General features: G+C 46.3%; 1 long non-coding RNA gene across 3 annotated transcripts; it reads right to left on the bottom strand.

The window, feature by feature from the left end:
- Nucleotides 1-755: 755 nt before the first annotated feature.
- On the bottom strand, nt 756-17,522 carry LOC103346001 (uncharacterized). 3 transcript variants are annotated; one of them, XR_007913611.3, is made up of 4 exons: nt 17,250-17,522; nt 4,490-4,606; nt 3,371-3,500; nt 756-1,717 (listed from the first exon to the last, which is right to left on the bottom strand). It is a non-coding gene; the product is annotated as an uncharacterized LOC103346001 (long non-coding RNA). The 3 variants fall into 3 exon arrangements; XR_016230681.1 differs by having other exon boundaries at nt 3,361-3,500; nt 17,317-17,515; XR_011386995.2 differs by having other exon boundaries at nt 17,317-17,488.
- Between the last annotated feature and the right edge of the window lie 1,725 nt (nt 17,523-19,247).

The following is a 19,247-nucleotide window of genomic DNA, read 5'->3' as shown; positions in this document are numbered from 1 at the left end:
CACAAGGCTTCAGATAAAGTGGGTGAACTGGGAGCATAGCTACTGGGCCATGCACAGGCTAGGGCTCCATTGAGGTCTGGAAGACAGACAGAGTTCCAAAGACATCCATGCTTTGTCTGTCCGTCAGCATTTGATAGTGTTGGGTTTTTTAACTTCGTTTTTCTCTTTTTGATAGCATGAAGTGGTATCTCATTGATGTTATAATTGGCGATTCCTTGACAGGAAACAATTATGAGTTTATTTCCACGTGATCATTGGCCTCTGTGTCTCTTCTTTGGTGAGGTGCCTTTACAAATTGTTTGCACATTTCTTATGCTATTTTCTACTTATTGTGAGTACTAAATGTTGAGGTTTAAATGCTTTCCTGTGTTTTCCGGACAAGTCAAAGATCAGATGTGTGGTTTGCAGATTCCCCGCAGTCTGCAGCTTGTCTTGATTTCCAGAAGTGTCTGCACAGAGTGCCATTTATCATTTATCAGTGAGCAGTTACCAGGATTTTCATGCATGAATTGTATTTTTGACATTGTGCCTAAAGACTTATTGTCAAACCCAGAAATACATAGATTTATTTCCCTTTTTGTCTAAGTTTTATAATAATACATCTCACATTTATGCCATGTTCCATCTTGAGTTATTTTATGAAAGTCATAAAGTTTGTGTCTAGATTTAGTTATTACATAAGACTGTTCACTGTTCCATCACTTTAGTTGAAAAGATGATCTCTTCATTTGTCAGAATAAGCTGACTACATTAACATGGGTCAAATTCAGGTCTTTTTTCTGTCCTATTGATCTGCAAATCTGTTGTTTGCCAATAGCATTCCTTCCTGCTTTCTCTGTGTCTGCTGTTGTGCTGTTGGGCAGTGTCTGTTCTCCAATGTACCACAGTAATGCTCCTCGGTGTGCATGCTGCCTTTTCTTAGGAACATTTGCTTAGGTGAGGTTCTTGGTTTTGGAGAACAGAAAAAACAATGCAAAACATTGTTCTGTGTGGATTTCGTACACAGGCATTTAAATTGTCCCTGAAAATGGAGCCTGGGACCATCTGAGGAGGGGGCGTCTACACCTGGGCTGACTCTCGGTGCTTTCCCCTAACGTTTGCCAAAAGCAGTGGGGAGGAACGCGTCCTCCATGAAACCCAAGCTCCGCACTCTTCTGTTATTGTTTGCAAAGTCTCTGGGCATCTGTTTAGGGGAAATGTTTTTAAAATGTAAAGGAAAGAGCTCTCAAGAGATGTGAGTTTTACAAACACACTGGATCATCTCAACCCTTTCACGGCATCCTGTGGTAGGGACGGCGGGGGGGTGGGGGGAGCATGGCAGCTGTAGCCCACTCCCTGCAAGGCTGGGAGAGCCCCTCAGCAGCCTCGTGAGACTCACCCACAGGGTGCGTTTGCTGCTTAGAAGTCCCTGGGGACAACCTAGGTGAAAGCAAACAGTTAGAGCTGCTGTCCTCCATGTCAGCCAGCAGGGAATCTGGGGAGGGCCCGTGAGCTGCCCATCACGAATGCTCTGTGTCTTGGCTCACAGATCCCTGCGGGTGAAACAGCCGCTTCTCACAGAGCACCTGGGACTGCGCACTTGGCTCCACGAGTGCGTCATTCCCCAGAAGAGGCGTCCTTCGCAGAGTCCCTCCAGATGTGTATTCATGATACGTGATTATCCTAAACTCAGAGCTGCGTCACTGCTGGTGAACAGTTCATGGAAGACAATGAAATCCTGAAAATAAAAATAAATCATCACTGAAAAAGGAGGAGTCAGTACTGATGGCAGCGCTAGGTGAGGGGGTAGGTGCGGTTTCTCATTACTTACACTGAAACAAACCATTATTAGAAATCCCTGTGCATCTTGTCTTAAGGATTTATTTTATTTATTTGAAATGCAGAGTTAGAGAGCAAAAGGAGAGGGCGAAAGACCTTCCATCTCCCGGTTCACTCCCTAAATGGTGGTCGAAACAGCTGGGACTGGGCCAGGTTGAAGTCAGGAGACTGGAACTCCATCCGGGTCTCCTATGTGGGTGCAGACGCCCAAGTGCTTGGGCCATCTTCTGCTGCTTCCCCAGGTGCATTAGCAGGGAGCTGAATTGGAAGTGGAGCAGCTGGGACTCAAACCGGCACCCGTATGGTATGCTGGCATGGCAGGCAAAGGCTTAACCTACTACACCACGGTGGCAGCCCCGATTGTGTGATTTTTCTAAGTTGTTCTATTTTGGTTTACACAGAGATGTGTAAAATAGCCATTTATACAATTTGGATATTGTTTTAAAAAACAGACACAAAACTTTCATGGTTATTCCAGGAAAATCCTACTGTAAATGCACAGGATGTCAGAGGGAAATTGGTCCGTGCAGCGGTGAGCAGGTATTCAGGGTGAGTTCCCTGGGTTCAAAGATGCTCCCAGCTGAGATCCGGAAGCAAATTGCCATAAACACCTGTATAACTCAGGAGATAAAAAGTTGCCCAGTGACATGAATTTAGTCACTCTCTGCTGTCTGAAGCAACCCTGAGGCCTGGGGGAGCCCTGGACAGCAGGACCCTCTCAGAGGGGCCCAAACACTCCCAAGGGGTGGCCACTGCCCTCCTGGAATCTGCAGCTGGGGCCTGAGCTCTGCATTTGTCGAATCTGACTAATTTAAGATGTGCCTGCTGCCACGTCTTAGGTTAACTCAAGTTCAGCAGAAGCAGTTATGGTTTTTTATTCTGGGGGGAAGCGCTAACCTGAAGATGATCCATTGGATGGACATTAACTATCAAGTTGATAGAAATAAAATAAGCTTTACAAATAGGGAAATGCATACATGTTGATGGGAATTTGTTGGGAAACAGAAAACAAGTGGGTGGAAGGAAGGTTTATTGCACTGAGCCAGAAAGTGAGAGACCACCGGACCTCAGAAGCATTAGGGGGACAAAACAGCTGCCACAGTACTGCCTTTCAGTTGAGGCCTTCCTGTCCTTGCAAAACAACACTGGATTTCAATAGAAAGAGAAAACCTACATGTGTATGGAGCAACCAGTGCCTGGGACTCAGGGAGTGACGGCCCGACCAGCTCCACTGGGAGGGAGGCTGCTGCAAGGGGCTGGGCATTCGCCGCACCAAAGCTTGAACTCAGTACAAGGAGACATGAGTACTTCTTGCTAGGGAGCTGCCTGAGTGCTCAGCCCCACTGGGCTCCCGGAGCATTTATGGCGGATGCCATGGGTAATGCCCTTGTAGATCTGCACAGCCGATACCAGGACTGCTCATCAGCAAACCCCAGGAGAGGAGGTACCATAATCAACAAACATTTGCAAAGAGCATGCAATTGGAAAAAATTATCCTAGCCTGCATAGGGAGTCACAGAGAGGGAAGAATCTGGGCATTACAGTGAGTTACCGCAGATCTGTTGCTGGGCAAAGAGGATGTGGCAGGTGCGTCTTCTTGTTTAAGTGCTGAATATTTCATGGTCTGGAGAGATGGGGAGAAAGGCAGCTGGTCACAGTACTAGTGAAACCAGTCCGTTACACTGTAAAACAAACAAGCATGACTGTGGGGAGCAACTGGGAGCAACTCGGACTAGACTAAGTTACTGGAATTAAGACTTATTCTATGCATCTGCTCTCCCACAATATGGCGCTGGGAGAGGAGAAAACAGCTTCTACGCAGCTGCCTCCAGTTCAACCAATAAGCAGCAGGACCTGCTCCTGATTGGAGGAGAGCAGCGTACTCGGCGTGTGGGTAGCAGAGTTGGGATTGGTGGAAGAGGACTGTAAAGGAGGAGAGAGACAACATGCACCAGGAACATCTAAGGGGAACATCTGAGGGAACACCTGTGCAGCCCCCGAGAGAGCCGGCCGGCGGTGTGCTGCTCCCCCGCGGAAGTGGGGAAAGTGGCCAGGGGGAACCGCCCTTCCACAGAGGTGGAAGGGTTGGTAGCCAACCCAGGAAGAACCAGCAGCAAACCCGGGGAGGGCCGAGCAGACAAAAGAACAGCGCAGGGTCTTGTGTCGTTCCTCCACGAAGAGGGGGAGCGACACATGACATGCACATGTGTGCGCACACGCACGCACACACACACACACTTTTCAGCGTTGGCGCAGATGCTTTCCAACACTATAGCATCCTATTTTGATGCAGGTTGTAAGACAGTCTACGGTTCAAGGACATTTTCACATTGCTTATGAGAAACTGCAGCTGAAAGATGTAAAACCCCATAACTCGCTGAATATGGCTAAGTCTGGAGTCAGTGCGCCCTGGACCCCAGGTCCCTCTGCAGCTATGCGCATAGGCTCAGATGGCCAGGATGTGGAGGCCCACACACTGGCCCTGCCAGCGGAAGCCAAGGTTGGCCTCAGGCTTACAGCACGTTTGCCACCATGGCCAGGGGAGCATAGCACCGGTCGCTAGAACTGCTGTGAAACTGCGCACAGAAAGATGATAAATCAAATTCTGGGGATGAGACACTTGTGCAGATGTTTCAGCTGAGTGCATCACTCGTTTAAGAAGGATACATACTGAAATAATGATTCAATTTCTGTTCCTGAGTCCAGGTGTAGGTCTGGATTCCCCCGATTCAGATTGATGACAAGCTGCCCTCGAAGCTCTTGTCTGGTTCTGACTGTTTGAAAAGAGCTGAGTTTTGAAAGAGTTAATGTTATTTTTGGAAATGCATTTATGTTAAGTATCTGAGCAATCACTTTATTTATAACTATAAATAAATCTGATCTATAACTGGTTAAATCACCCTGACTAAATAGACGGATATTATTTCACAGTGTTAAGAAATCTTATTTTGACTAGATATTTTAAGCCCTCCTGATTTTAAGCTTGTCTTTGACAAGCTTCCTGAAATTCAGAGTTCTAGATCCTTTGAATTTGGACTTTCATATTTCCAGTTGGGCCCTTGGAAATTCCGAGGCTGTATCTCTCATCTCGCAGAGACACAGACTAATTAAGCTATTTGGATTATGTAATTTTAAGAAGTGAAGTGGCACTAAACTTTAAGTTATGATAATATAAAATGTTACTAATACAAATGGCCAAAAGTTACAAAAGTCTAATGATCTTGTGTTATTATCAGTCATGATAGTTATCTTAGTAAAAAGGCCCAGAGGCCTAAAAGGAATGTTTATAAAATTCTACAGGTGCTTTCTAAAATATTCTGTAAACAGGTGCCCCTTCCTGTCAATTAATAAATTTTATAATTTAACCATGTCTATTTAAAGTCTCTTTTCACCACAGTTTTGTATTCTCCTCTAAAACCACTTATAATCAGATTCATATTTTAAAAAAGACTCTAACAAATGTTCTTAAATACAAGTTTTTTTGGCAACTTTAAAATCAATGGATTAAATAAGAATTTCCTAAGCTCTGAAAAATAAAAATGCAAAAACAAACTGCTCATGAAAATTAAAAGATTGTTGGTTTTGTGTTTAGATGTTGCCTCTTCCGGGTTCCAAAGGACTTCTTCCATGACTTCTACTGTAGTCAATACTTTGGAACAGCTCTGTAAACAGATAAAGCTAAGTTTAACAATATACTATGGGTTCCAACTGAAAAAACATTATGGTTAATTCAGATTACCAAAAACAAAAGATAATTCTAATCAAGTGATGGTAAATTTTAAAATCAGTTAAAGACTTATTTTTAAAAAGCCCCTACAAAAACTATTTTATTATTCTGCCTTGTGATGCATGTTACATACGTGTTAACTGAGGGCACATGTTATATGTTGTGCCTACTTAAAAAAAATCTATTAAGAGCTCTGTTTTAATTGGCTTATAGATAAAAGAGCTCTTATCTAAATTAAAACTGTTAAATTAACCCAAAATGCCTTTTTGGTTCATGTGACTCAAATAAATCTCTGGTAGGTTGTTTTAAATTTGTTTAAAAAAAAAACCTGGCCGGCACCGCGGCTCACTAGGCTAATCCTCCGCCTTGCGGCGCCGGCACACCGGGTTCTAGTCCCGGTCGGGCTGCCGGATTCTGTCCCGGTTGCCCCTCTTCCAGGCCAGCTCTCTGCTGTGGCCAGGGAGTGCAGTGGAGGATGGCCCAAGTGCTTGGGCCCTGCACCCCATGGGAGACCAGGATAAGTATCTGGCTCCTGCCATCGGATCAGTGCAGTGCGCTGGCTGCAGCGCGCCAGCCACACCGGCCATTGGAGGGTGAACCAACGGCAAAGGAAGACCTTTCTCTCTGTCTCTCTCTCTCGCTGTCCACTCTGCCTGTCAAAAAAAAAAAAAAAAAAAACAAAACCCTAAAAATGTTTTAACTCATTGACATATTTGTGCTTGGGTTTGCTAGTCAAACATGTTACATATTTACAATTAACAAGCTTAGATGTATAATATTGACCTAAAAATAATATAGGTAAGGGAATAATATCCAATTTACCTTCTAGAGTTGTTCTTTCACAAGATCATGACATAAGGTAATAACTACGCTTATCTAATACTTTAGTTTCTTAGATAATGTAAGTATAATTGTTAAAAATAAATTAATAAATTCAAAGGATAAATATTTCCAAATACATGTACTCTTGACTTAAAAATTATAAAAGACTTTGGGTCTTTTGGTAAATATTTTCATGAACTGTTGATATTTGGTGAGCAGCATGGAAAGCCTGACTTCTTGCCTCATTTCTCTCTTCTCTTCCAAATGATTTCACAGCTAGATTAATGTTGCCATGGGCACAGTAGACAGGCAATCCCCCCTTTCAAACCAAACTAAGGGAGAAATAACAAGTTTTACTAATGACTTCAAATTTATAAACAGGTTGGGTAAGGTGGCCATCATGCTTCGATTATAACTAAAAAGACATAACTTTCCACATGGGTGTTGTCTTACCTCACAGGAAAAAACACTGTCAAGACATGCCTGTGACTACAGATTTCTAGCTCAGGCCACCAAAGATTAGGAATGGGATCAAGTACTACCTTGGCTGACATCCAAAAGGCTGCCTCTGTGGTCCACTTTAACAAGGACCAGGAAAAATAGGAACAAGCTAGACAGTAGGAGACAAGTAAAAGACAGGTGGCAGTCAACTAATAACAGCTTTACACAGTGATCTGCCATCAGGGAGACCCAACAAGGCCAATCTACCCCAAATGGCACCGGTTTTTGATGTGGAAAGCCAGGACATTGGGCAAACAGCTGTCATGACAGAAGCCAGCTTCCAAAGAGCCCTGTCAGTTCTACCAAGAGCTGGGTCACTAAAAACAGAACTGCCCAGGGGCAGAAGGGCTTCCAGGTCAGAACCACAGACCCTGTTGGCTCCAGGCTGAAAAAAAGCCCTTCTCTCTGCCCAGCTTCCCAAGTCACCACCACTATTGAGGGGATGGCCTAGGGGCAGTAACGTCGCAGGCAGGGCTGTACACTGCATTTTAAAGATGCCACATATTGGATACTAACCTCCTATTCAGGCCAGCCAGGCAATGGAGTCAATGGGGTGTCTTCCCTAAGGAGGGTCACAACTCCCTTACTATGTCTCTTCAAGTTTGCTACTGTGTGGAGATACGTCCAGGCCGTATATATACCAGCCGAGCCTTAACATCCACCTATTTATTTATTTCTTTATTGACAGGCAGAGTTAGACAGGGAGAGAGAGAGAGAGAGACAGAGAGAAAGGTCTTCCTTCCATTGGTTCAATCCCCAAATGGCTGCTACGGCTGGTGTGCTGCACCGATCCGAAACCAGGAGCTTCCTCCTGGTCTCCCATGCGGGTACAGGGCCCAAGCACTTGGGCCATCCTCCACTGCTTTCCTGGGCCACAGCAGAGAGCTGGACTGGAAGAGGAGCAACCGGAACAGAATCCGGCGCCTCAACCAGGACTAGAACCCAGGGTGCTGGCGCCACAGGCGGAGGAATAGCCAAGTGAGCCACGGCACCAGCCATCCACCTAATTATTGTCAAACCCGTTTAAAAAGCTACAAAGAGGGAGGAAGAGAGACCCTGCCTTGGGGACAGACACCAAAGGCTTTCAAAAAATTAAACAGACCCTCATAAATGCCCCAGCTCTAGGGCTCCCAGACACAGCTGAACTTTTTCTTGGATGTGTATGAGCACTCTGGCACCATAATGAGGACAGAAACCCAGATGTTGAGGTCTTGACACCACCAGTGGCATACGTTAACTTCATGTGAAGTTAACCCAAGGACCATCCCATGTAAAACCTCTTTGTTGCTACAATGTGGCTTTAAAATGCTCTTATATGTGATCAGTTGATAGAAACTGTCTCAACAGGACCCTGTTGGAACTATATCCTCCAGAGAGGGCCCCTATTTTAAAAAATGCTGGCTTGATATATTTAGTATTCTCACACCTAATGCTAAAATCTTGGTACAGCACCCATAGTGAGGTGCTAAGAAAACTCTTTCACCTCTTTTCATCTAAAAAGTAAGGATTAAAACTAAAAATACTGACCCTAAACTGAAAAAAAATGATATAAAATCTGGACATTGCCATCTAAGGTTGGCTGATGTAGTAAAACAAAGGCTGCTTGCAGTGTACTGCAGAGGGTGGAGTGGTTCATTCTTGGGAAGTCACCACAGAGTACACAGGTCACTGCGCATTGCCGCTTCTAGAGTGAACGACACGTTACTGGCCCACTTCTGGCTATGGAAGAGGTGCTAATCCATATTATTTAGGATCTGAACTACAGGTGGCTGAGGTGGTCCCCTGGCTCCACCACAGCAGGGTGAAGCAACCAAGAGCACTTCTCTGACAAGGCAGCACCGTGCGAGTTGACCACCCAAACACAAACAAAAAAACTAAGCCTCATCTTGAGAGACCTCCAAAGACTACAGCCCTGCCTGGTCCCTCCAGAGGCTGACCAATCTGTGCATGATGGAAGCTTGAGGAGCCCACAGGACCACAACTTACAAGATAAATAACCTATTCAAGACTGTTCATAGAATATACTGCTTATGGACTGCTTATGTTTCTTATTGTAATGCACTGTCACCCTTTGTGATTATCTATGATTGTAGTTAAGGCCCTGGTTCTTGCCATAGGCTTGGCAACAGTCTCCCCAAGTGAATTATTTGGTGGTTGGTTCCCTGCCACTGTGGGCACTGTAGTTTGATTCTAGGAGCCTATTTAGTTCCTCTGTGCCTGGCTCCCTTGGCATTAAGGACCATCACCAATATTATCAAGGACATCATTAAATAAAAAGAAATATGGCCACCCATGTCACAATGGAATAGGCAGTGCTCTTTGACCCTGAGAGGGTCTGAGCATCACAGCGGGGAATGAGGTAGGGGCTTTCCAAAGGAAAGTTAAGGGCCTCCTGGATCAAAGGAAAAGCTGAGGACCCTCCCAGAACAATAAGAACCATGTGGCATAATCAGTATCTACGTACACATGCATAACCCTGTAACAACCCTACAGCAACCCTGAAACTTTATGTGTGTAACCATATAAGGGAGACAGAGAACTGAGATTGTTCAAGAGGCAATGCCCTGCTTTGTTTGGGGTTCAGCCTTGGAATGTCGATTCACTGGGCCCATGCCAACATGAATAAACACTGCTTCCTGCTATAAGCCTCGGTGCTGTGTCTCTGTCCAAGAAACCCACAACAGTGGCCCTAACCTGGCTATCTGCCTTATCCCATATCATTCCCCCTGAGTTCATGACTCATTCTTAAGTTGGTGATGAAGGGTGATGATCCATCTTCTGTCTCTGCTTCTTGTTGATCAGGGAAGTGGTCCCTATCTCAGGGTTGCAAACCTCTTCCTATCTCAGCCATTGGATCCATCACTCAAGCTGGAGGATTTTCATCAGTCACTGCCAATGGCTATGACCCCCACATGCTCATCATTACTTTGAGAAGCTGTCAAATTCTTTTTTCTTTTTTTCTTTTTTTTTTTTTTTTGACAGGCAGAGTTAGACAGTGAGAGAGAGATAGACAGAAAGGTCTTCCTTCCGTTGGTTCACCCCACAAATGGCCGCTACAGCCAGCGTGCTGTGCCGATCTGAAGCCAGGAGCCAGGTGCTTCCTCCTGGTCTCCCATGGGGTGTAGGGCCCAAGCACTTGGGCCACCCTCCACTGCCCTCCCGGGCCACAGCAGAGAGCCAGACTGGAAGAGGAGCAACCGGGACAGAATCCGGCACCCAACCGGGGGTAGAACCCGGGGTGCCGGCACCGCAGGCAGAGGATTAGCCTAGTGAGCCGCGGCGCCAGCCAGAAGCTGTCAAATTCTTAAACAGACAATTTTATCAATCAGGATGAGCATAATTGGGAAAAAAATGCAAGTGACATGTCCTTTAAGAAAGGAAGTATATACCTGGTTGTTTCCCAAATACTGGGGGCTGATAGATTGTCCCTGCACAGAGTATAAAGCCACCTGGCCCAGCAGAAAGAATTGTAGTCACTTTTCAGTGAACATCTGCTGTTAGACTAGAGGTGACAGATTCCGATAATCACTGAACAGGCTCCCCTTGCTCCATCGGTGCATACTCTGAGACTTGGCAGCAGCCCAGGACTGCCTTAGAGCATACACAGACTTAAGTACTTGTAAAAGTTGGTCGGAGGTGTAGGCGAGGTTGCCCAAAGCAATGGGCAGGTTTTTAAAATTAGCTTCATGTATACCAGGATCTTAATGCAATAAAAGAACTCAATAAGGAGTGTTTCTGCAAATAGCAGTGTCCTGAGAGAATCAAGAACACAGGTAGGTAAAATATGTCTGCCTTAAAATGCAACCGCCTTGATATGACAAAAGCAGAGGCTTTACTTATCTTTTTGCTTTTTGGATAGGTACTTGAGATCTTTGGTTCACAAGATCAGGCAAATTTATCTTTCATGTGCACCTGAGAAGACTCAAGAGGAAGTTTAATCCTTGACACATGTACCCAGTTTGGGATGCCCTGTAACTTAACTGTTGTAGGAGTGCTCCATAGAACCTGGTAGGGTCCCTCCCACGTAGGCTGCAATTGAGAGGGACCCTTCCTTTCAAATCTTCAATAAAACTGGGTCTCTTGGGGAAATAGACTGTTCATGACTTTTGGGATCTGGCACTGGGAGAATTTTACTACCATACTTCATCAGAACATTTTGTACCTAGTCTAAATTATTACTATAATCAGATCTGAGTCTTTGAACCAAAGAGGATGTGAGAGCCAGGCCTCCCATGCAGCATCTCATCTCAAATGGCCTAAGCTTCAAGGCAGTCTTCAGTGCTACTCTCAATATATAGGCAATAGTCTAAGCCATGTCTCAGAGGTCTCTTGGCAAAGCTTAGCCAGAATGTTTTGAAGAATATGGTTAGCCTTTTCAAACTTACTTGATGACTGAGGTCTCTAAGAGGCATGGAGATGATAAGAAATCTCTAGAGTAGTGCTACCTATTGAGTTACTTTCCTTATGACAGCAAGTGGTACTTTTCCTTTAAATACCCAAGAAATTTCTTGCATTAAAGCTCCTCTTCCCAGATGGGTAGAGTCATGTATTTCCTCAATAATCTTTGATTTAATGGTCATCCTGCAGCCACTGCATCTATCTGTTTAGAAAAATGGGCCACTAGTCATGGAACTGGACCCAATTTTTAAGTCAGTACTCCTAGAACTACCCTGTTCCTATGCTACAGGGTGAAGGGCCTGGCCAAGCTGTGGACTCCTGGTGCTAGGGCTTCTGTTAACAGCTCTTTATTCTTTGTAAGGCCTCCTGTTGCTCTGTGTCTCATGTGAAGGTTTGGCTATGAACCCAAACCCTAGAAACCATATGCTATAAAATCTTGCTATTCCCAGGAACGCCCTTCGCTGTTTGTTCATCTGTAGGAGTCCTATATATAATATAGCTTCATTTTATTTGAGTGAAAGAGCATGTTTCCTGGAGTCAAAATAGATCCTAGTAGTTTATGTGTGGTTTAGAAACCTGAGCTTTTGTTTGGGAAACTCTATCCTCATTTTGCTAAAAAGTTTAGGACTAGGATGGTATTTTCATATGAGTACTCCTTGGAGGGGCTGCAAATTAGAGTAGGATTGTTCCCCTTTTTATTGAAGCTCCCTGAGTCTCTTTGAGAGGACACTACCAAACATATGTGGACTAGCTATGAAGGCATGAAGGATTGTGCATTGCTGAATTATATTTGAGGCTACATCAGTCCATTCAAAGGCAAACAAAAACTGAGATTCTGGGTTTATTGGGATGCAGAAGGAAGGATAGGACGAATTGGAATGACTGCCTCATTAATAGCCCTAAGGTCTTGAACTATCTTGTATTTCCCATTTGGTTTCAAAACAGGCATAATAGGAGTATCACAAGGAAACTAGCATGGAACCAAGAGTCCATGTTTGTGGAACTTGTCAATCAATGGTCAAGGTCTCCATCCAGCTTCTAGTTTTATGGGTTACTGACACTGATAAGGAAATGCAGTTGTATCTTTTAAGAAAACTCTGACAGGCACAGTATGTGTAGTCCATCCAGGAATTCCCTTATCCCAAACTTGAGTATCTACTGCATCTTTTATTTCACCAGGTAGATCTTCTAAACTGGAATCTCAGTACTTGCAAACATAACAAATGACTTAGACTTAGGAGAAATTAACTTCAGGAAGACAGCAATTCCCTTCCAAGCAAATGAGTTGGGCATTTAGACATAGCTAAAAACTGATGAGCTGTAAGAATATCTTGTCTGACACATTAAACAGCAAAGTACATCTTCAAGAGTGAATAGTACAGTTCTTTGAGGACAGAGGTCCTGCATGGGAAGTTAGTGCATGGGAAGTTGTTCATTTAACAAATTGTCACTCTTATGTTTGATGTCAGTGATCACCCAAGGCTCTTGACATGAGATGCCTAAGCTATGGAAGCCTCTTGAACACTAAGACCCCATCGGTCTTTAGACAAGGCCATGGGCAAAGTGGAAGTTCCTCCCTCCTTTTGGAAAAGAGAACATTTCCTCTTTGATGACCACTTCTTTGCATTGGCGTATGGACCATCGGGGTCCTGCATGGAGGGACACTCCTCGCACCAGTGTCCTGGCTTTCCACACCTGAAATGCTCTCCTGTGGGCTTTTCAGCCAGACCAGAATGCCTTTTGGATTGATTCTGAGGTCACTGAGTGTTACGTACAGTGACTGCCATTTTATGAGCCTGCTGTCTATGTGGCGTCTCATGTTGGATCATCCTTTCCTCTTCAACCCCATCTATATTATTACTAAACACTTCAAATACTATTGTTACCATCTAGGTCATGAGAATTTGGGATCGCATGATCAGTTTATGAAACTATTCCAGAAGAAGTGAGTTCAGGGGCTGGCGCTGTGGCACAGGGGGTTAAGCCACCGTCTGCAGTGCCAGCATCCCTTATGGACACCAGTTGAAGTCCTGGCTGCTCCGCTTCTGATTCAGCTCCCTGATAATGTGCCTGGGAAAGCAGCGGAGGATGACCCAAGTGCTTTGGCTCCATGTAGGAGACCCAGAAGAAGCTCCTGGCTCCTGTCTTATGCCTGGCCCCGTCCTGGTTGTTGCAGCCATTTGGGGAGTGAACTAGCAGATGGAAGATATCTCTTTCCCTCTCCCTCTTTCTGTAATTCTGACTTATAAATAAATAAATCTTTTTAAAAAGTGAGTTTTATGGGAATGAGCAAAGAATCATACAGCTGAAAATCTCTATGGATCTTGAGAAGACAAAAATAGACATGGTTCTCCATAAGCCTAGTTAATGCTTAAGAATATGATTTGAAGACGTAATTTGGTGTCATGGTATCTCTTTTTGTACTCATAGTGAGGTTCCCTGTTTTATCCAGCCCTTTGGGGTGCTCCCTGTAGTAACCAGTCTGCTGGGGACTCCCTGAGAGTTGATCTGGGTTTTTACTCATTGACCCTTATGTAACCAAACCCACCATGCCTGGGATAAAGTGGTCTCCAGGTGGTGTATTGCCAATGCAAAGGTGCCAGCACATCTAGAGGCAAACACATGTAAAATTGGGGCATTTACACAGTGCCCAAATTCGCTTGGGGGCTGCTACCACCATTGCAAGATACAGACATCTGGAAGGTTAACACCTCACTCAAGGCAGCAAAGTTACTGGATGATCAAAACAAGCAAACAAAATAAACCTCAGTACATTGTTGAAACCTGCTGGGAACCCTGGGGCTTTTCCACCCTGAAAATTCTCAGGGGATTTTTAATGCCATTGCCTAAAACTTGTAGCCCTCGGAGGCACCACCAGCTCTGCGCTCCTAGTCAACCAGAGGAGGCATTCAACTGGTGCCTGTGATATCTAAATCAGGGCCTTTCCTGGCCGGCGCCGCGGCTCACAAGGCTAATCCTCCGCCTTGCAGCGCCGGCACACCGGGTTCTAGTCCCAGTTGGGGCACCGGATTCTGTCCCAGTTGCCCCTCTTCCAGGCCAGCTCTCTGCTGTGGCCAGGGAGTGCAGTGGAGGATGGCCCAAGTGCTTGGGCCCTGCACCCCATGGGAGACCAGGATAAGTATCTGGCTCCTGCCATCGGATCAGCGCGGTGCGCCGGCTGCAGCACGCTGGCCGCGGCGGCCACTGGAGGGTGAACCAACGGCAAAAGGAAGACCTTTCTCTCTGTCTCTCTCTCTCACTGTCCACTCTGCCTGTCAAAAAAAATAAATAAATAAATCAGGGCCTTTCCTGGTGTCCCAAAGATTGAGAGCCTTTTACTGCCATTGCTAGGAAATCTAGACTAGGAGGCATCGAAATCCCACATCTGGAGTGCATTCCAGAGTGGAAGAAACCAGCATAAAGCTGAAAACAATCAAAGTGCTGCTGACCAGGCAGGTGGCACCAGCTATGGGGGCCACGATCTTGGGGGAAGAGTCTATTGCCCATCCTCTGGTAAGGGTCAAAGTCCCATAGGGGCTGCCATCTCAGTGACTATGTGTAACAGAGCCTGTTCCATTAGCAAATCAAAAGCTGTCCACTTTAATACACAAAATTGATCACATGAAATCTGTCTACAAAAACAGAATGCTATGTACCACCTTGTCCAATCATAAGAATTAACCTTAAGGGGCCGGCACCGTGGCTCACTTGGTTAATCCTCCGCCTGGGTTTTAGTCCCAGTTGCTCCTCTTCCAGTCCAGCTCTCTGCTGTGGCCCGGAAAGGCAGTGGAGGATGGCCCAAATGCTTGCGCCCCTGCACCTGCGTGGGAGACCAGGAGGAAGTACCTGGCTCCTGGCTTCGGATTGGTGCAGTATGCAGGCCATAGCGGCCATTTGGGGGTGAACCAACAGAAGGAAGGCCTTTCTCTCTGTCTCTCTCTCTAACTCTGCCTGTCAAATAAAATAATAATAATAATTAACCTTAAAAACACATTATAGGGGCTGGCACAGTGGCATAGTGTGTAAAGCCGTCACCTGCAATGCTGGCATTCTATATGGGTGCCAGTTCATGTCCTGGCTGCTCTACTTTCCATCCAGCTCTCTGCTAATGGCCTAGAAAAAGGTGGAAGATGGCCCAGGAGTTTGGGCCCTGCTACCCTTGTGGGAGACCTGGAAGAAGCTCTTGGCTCCTGGCTTCAGCCTAGCCCAGTACTGGTGGTTGCAACCATCTGGGGAGTGAACCAGCAGATGGAAGATCTCCCTCTCTCTCCCTGTAATTCTGACTTTCAAATAAGTAAATACGTATTTTAAAAAATACACATTACAAGCAATGAGGAAACACTTATAAATTGGCAAATATTCACAAACTGGCTCTCTCTCTTCCTGTTTCTCTGCTCAAATCCCATTAACTCTAGCAGTTTGTATTGGCCTTTCCTCTCCTGCAACTACCAAAATTAGAAACACCAAACACACCAAAGTCATCACTATTTGCATATTAGCTGACCTTCCCGATCCATGAACTATGAAAGGAGAGAGACTAGGGGACGGAGAGATTTTCAGGATTGAAAAACTGCATAGTGCTGAAAGAGACAGATTCAATTCCACTTGAGTGAATTTTCTCCTGGCTGGGTTGCCAATATGTGGTGGGAGAGGTGGGTGTGGATTTCTATTCCAGACCCCTGCCTTCTACTTAGAGAAGCATTCTAAGTACAGGCATATGCAGTGCACAAAGTGGTAGTTTATTTGAAAGGTGAGAAAGCAAACACACACACACCAGCACAGCTGAGGTGCAGAGAGGCCCAGGAAGGGTAAGGGGTCGGGGAGGGAAATAGAGAGAGGGCAGCTCAGTGCTGCCTGTCATCCAGGTCTCCAAGAAAGAAGAGAGAAAAGAGGCTCCTCCCAGTTGCTGGCCTCTTCTGTAAGCTCAGATGAGGAATGGCTACATGGCACCTCCTGCCCCTGGTCCCAGGTGAAGCGAGATCCATCCTGGGATGGGGGCTGCTTGACTGACTGGTGGATAGGATTACCTAGGCAGGGGATGTGGCTTCTAGCTCATGGCCCTAATTGAGCTACCTGCCGTATTCCCATCCCATCTGCTGCCCATGGCAGGGCTGGTCCTCAGGCTGGAAGCTGGGAGTCGCCAGTGTAGCTCCACTAACCAGGGCATTTTACTACCTTCTCTTACAAAACACAGGCAACTTCCCAAATCCACTGCCATGGGGAGGGAGCAGCACAGCCAGGAGTTAGCCAGTCACGACAACCTGAGCCCCTGCCACATTTTCTCCACGATGGGTGCTTACATCCGAGGCAGAAGTAGGTGATTACACTGAGACACTACTTCTCTGTTCTCTGGGAACGTGTGCCAGAGGAGCCTCCAGTCTCGAAAGGCGAGCCCGTGCGGGTGGAGCAGAGAGCACCCAGCTCGCTCGGGCGGTCCAGGCTGCAGGCCCCTGCAAAGCTGGGCTCGGCAACTCCACAGCGTGGCTCCCCGGCTCGGCGCTGTGCAGCCGCGGGCCTGGCTCCCCCGGCTCGGCAACTCCACAGCCTGGCCCCCCGGGCTCGGCGCTGTGCAGCCGCGGGCCTGGGCGCGAGCAGCCCTGAGAGGGCGGCCCAGCGAGGAGGCCGGCAGCCGGGCGCTTGCCCAAGGCAGCCTCTGCTCTGAGAACATGGAACCTCGGCGGGGCTTCTGTTCCCAGAGAGCGAAGGCACAGGCCCGTGTTTGGTCCCACCCCAGGGTCCCGTCCCTGCAGACAGTGGGGGCGTTCCCAGGGTCTCCGGAACCGCAGCCCAGAGGGCAGGGAGCACCCAAGGAGCCACGCTCTGTGTCCGTCACACGAGGGCCCAGCCCCCACAAGGGGTCCGTCACAAGCGAAGTTCAACCCATCCAGAGCCCGACACCAATCCTAAGATTGAGATAAATGTCCAGGCGCGACCCAAACGGGGAAAAGGAAATGTGAGAGAGAGTGGCTTCCATTTTCCTAACCTATGGATGGCTTCAAAGCGTTGGCTTGCGACGCCCCGCAACCCTCAGCAGGAAAAGCAAACCGTACCTCCGGTGCTGCGTTAAGCCAGGTGACGCAGACGCCGGAGCGCTACGTCCTCTGTCGTAAAAGCGGGCGCGTTACGTCAGCTGGCGCCGGTGTCGGCACGTTACCTCAGCCGTTGCGCGGTCAAAGACACCCTTTGCGGTGCGGAAACAAAGCATGCGGAGTGTCCTGAGAGGCGAGGCTGCCGTGACTGACAGAGTCTAATGCTGAGGACATGCCTCCGTGCCCAGAGAAAAGAACCTTAAGGAAGAAAATCGAATTAAAGACACTTTGACAGAAAACAACCACCAAACCATGAGGCTGTTTCACAGAAAAATCACACCGAAAAAAACACTAAAGGAAATCAATCCTTCCAATAAAGGAAGATAAATCCAATTGAATCAGAGAGTCGCAGAATTTTAAGTATCTAGTTCGGATTAAATATTGACTCCATGTGACAATGATCATGTCACGTGGGTTGTATTGAATGCCTCTCTGTATAAATACATACATTCATAATCATACACACGCGAGGTCTTCAAAAAGTTCGTGGAAAGTGGTTATTATGGGGAAAATACTTAAGAAATTCAAAATATTTTTGCCAAAATCAATCCACACTGATTTGTTCTAGCGCGAGATCCAGGGTGAGGCCCTGAGAAGGACGAGCAGCAGCTCGAGAGAGCCCCTGTCCAAGCAACACCTCTGCTGAAGCGAGAGCAAGAACGGACTCGGGATGGAGAGGCTGGGCGTGAAGCATGGCGAGACCTTTGACGCCTTATGAAACGTGTGTGGGACGGTGCCCCGAAGAGGTTGGAAGTTTGCGAATGGAGAACTCAGCTGAGGCAGGACAGGACGATGCTGAAGCCGAAGCTGCAGCAGAGCTTCCAGTGGTCGGGAACAAGTGCCCTCAGGCTCCTGAGGTGTTTCCTGGAAGTCAGCACAGGGGTGAAACAGGCTTCCCCAGCAGGATCCTGAAGACAGTGCACGGTCAGGGCAAAGCCCCAGGACAGGAACATGGTCACACCAAAGCAAAAGTGGACCGGGCCAGGGCAGAGCTCCTGGCACAGGCTTTTGGCATGCTTGATACGTTGTGCTTGAGGGGCAAAGTATGTTGTGGTCTGCTTGTTGGAAGGGTGTTCTGAGAGGCCACCAAAGATTTATCAGAAAAACACCCAGGAAGGCATCCCCAGAGGGTCCTTCTGCACCACACGGTGGCCCTGCTCCTTCCTCTCACCGAGTCTTGGCGAGAAATTGGTACATTACAACTTGGTTTCCTGTCTTAAAGAGCTAAAGGGCACCGGTGTTTGTTCACTAGTAATGTAAGAGACGGCAGTGACACAGTTGCATTCCCAGGACTCAACAGCTGGTACCATTGCTTACAAAAAATATCTTCAACATGATGGGGTTTGTGTATATTTTTCTCCTAATTACATTTGTCCATGAACTTCGTGATATTTCCTCATATATAACTCTCCATGCAGATATATATCAGTGTAGATATAAATGTATAGAGAGATATGCAACGTTAGTTTTAAAAAAAGAGGTGGAGAAAAGCAAGAAAGCTTGATAAATGAGTCACAGTATTACAAGATGCTTGTGTTAGTTGGCTGGCATTAGATTTTAATAAGAATACCTTCAGCAGAGTCAGCACGAAATCATTCAAAGAACAGGAATCAGATGTCCATATTTAACAAGCTTATAGAGGGGAGAAAAACAAACTCAAACCAAATAAGAAAAGAGAAGAAAAGTAATATAGGAGGAAACACAAATAGTGAACAAAAATATGATAGATTTAAATATACCAGTAATTGTGGTAGATATGTTACTTAGACTCTCAAATTTGAAGTAAAAAATAGTCACAGTGCATAAAATAATCATATTTTATAATGCATACAAAATTTAAAAAATGAAAACAATCCAGTTGTATGTGGTTTACAAAAGACATGCTTTCAACA

This window comes from Oryctolagus cuniculus, chromosome 2 (genome assembly GCF_051225735.1).
Source record: "Oryctolagus cuniculus isolate XC-2025 breed Fujian yellow rabbit chromosome 2, ASM5122573v1, whole genome shotgun sequence".
Classification (NCBI taxonomy): domain Eukaryota; kingdom Metazoa; phylum Chordata; class Mammalia; order Lagomorpha; family Leporidae; genus Oryctolagus; species Oryctolagus cuniculus.
Note: the sequence above shows the minus strand (reverse complement) of the source record. Positions and strands in the feature narration are given on the sequence as shown.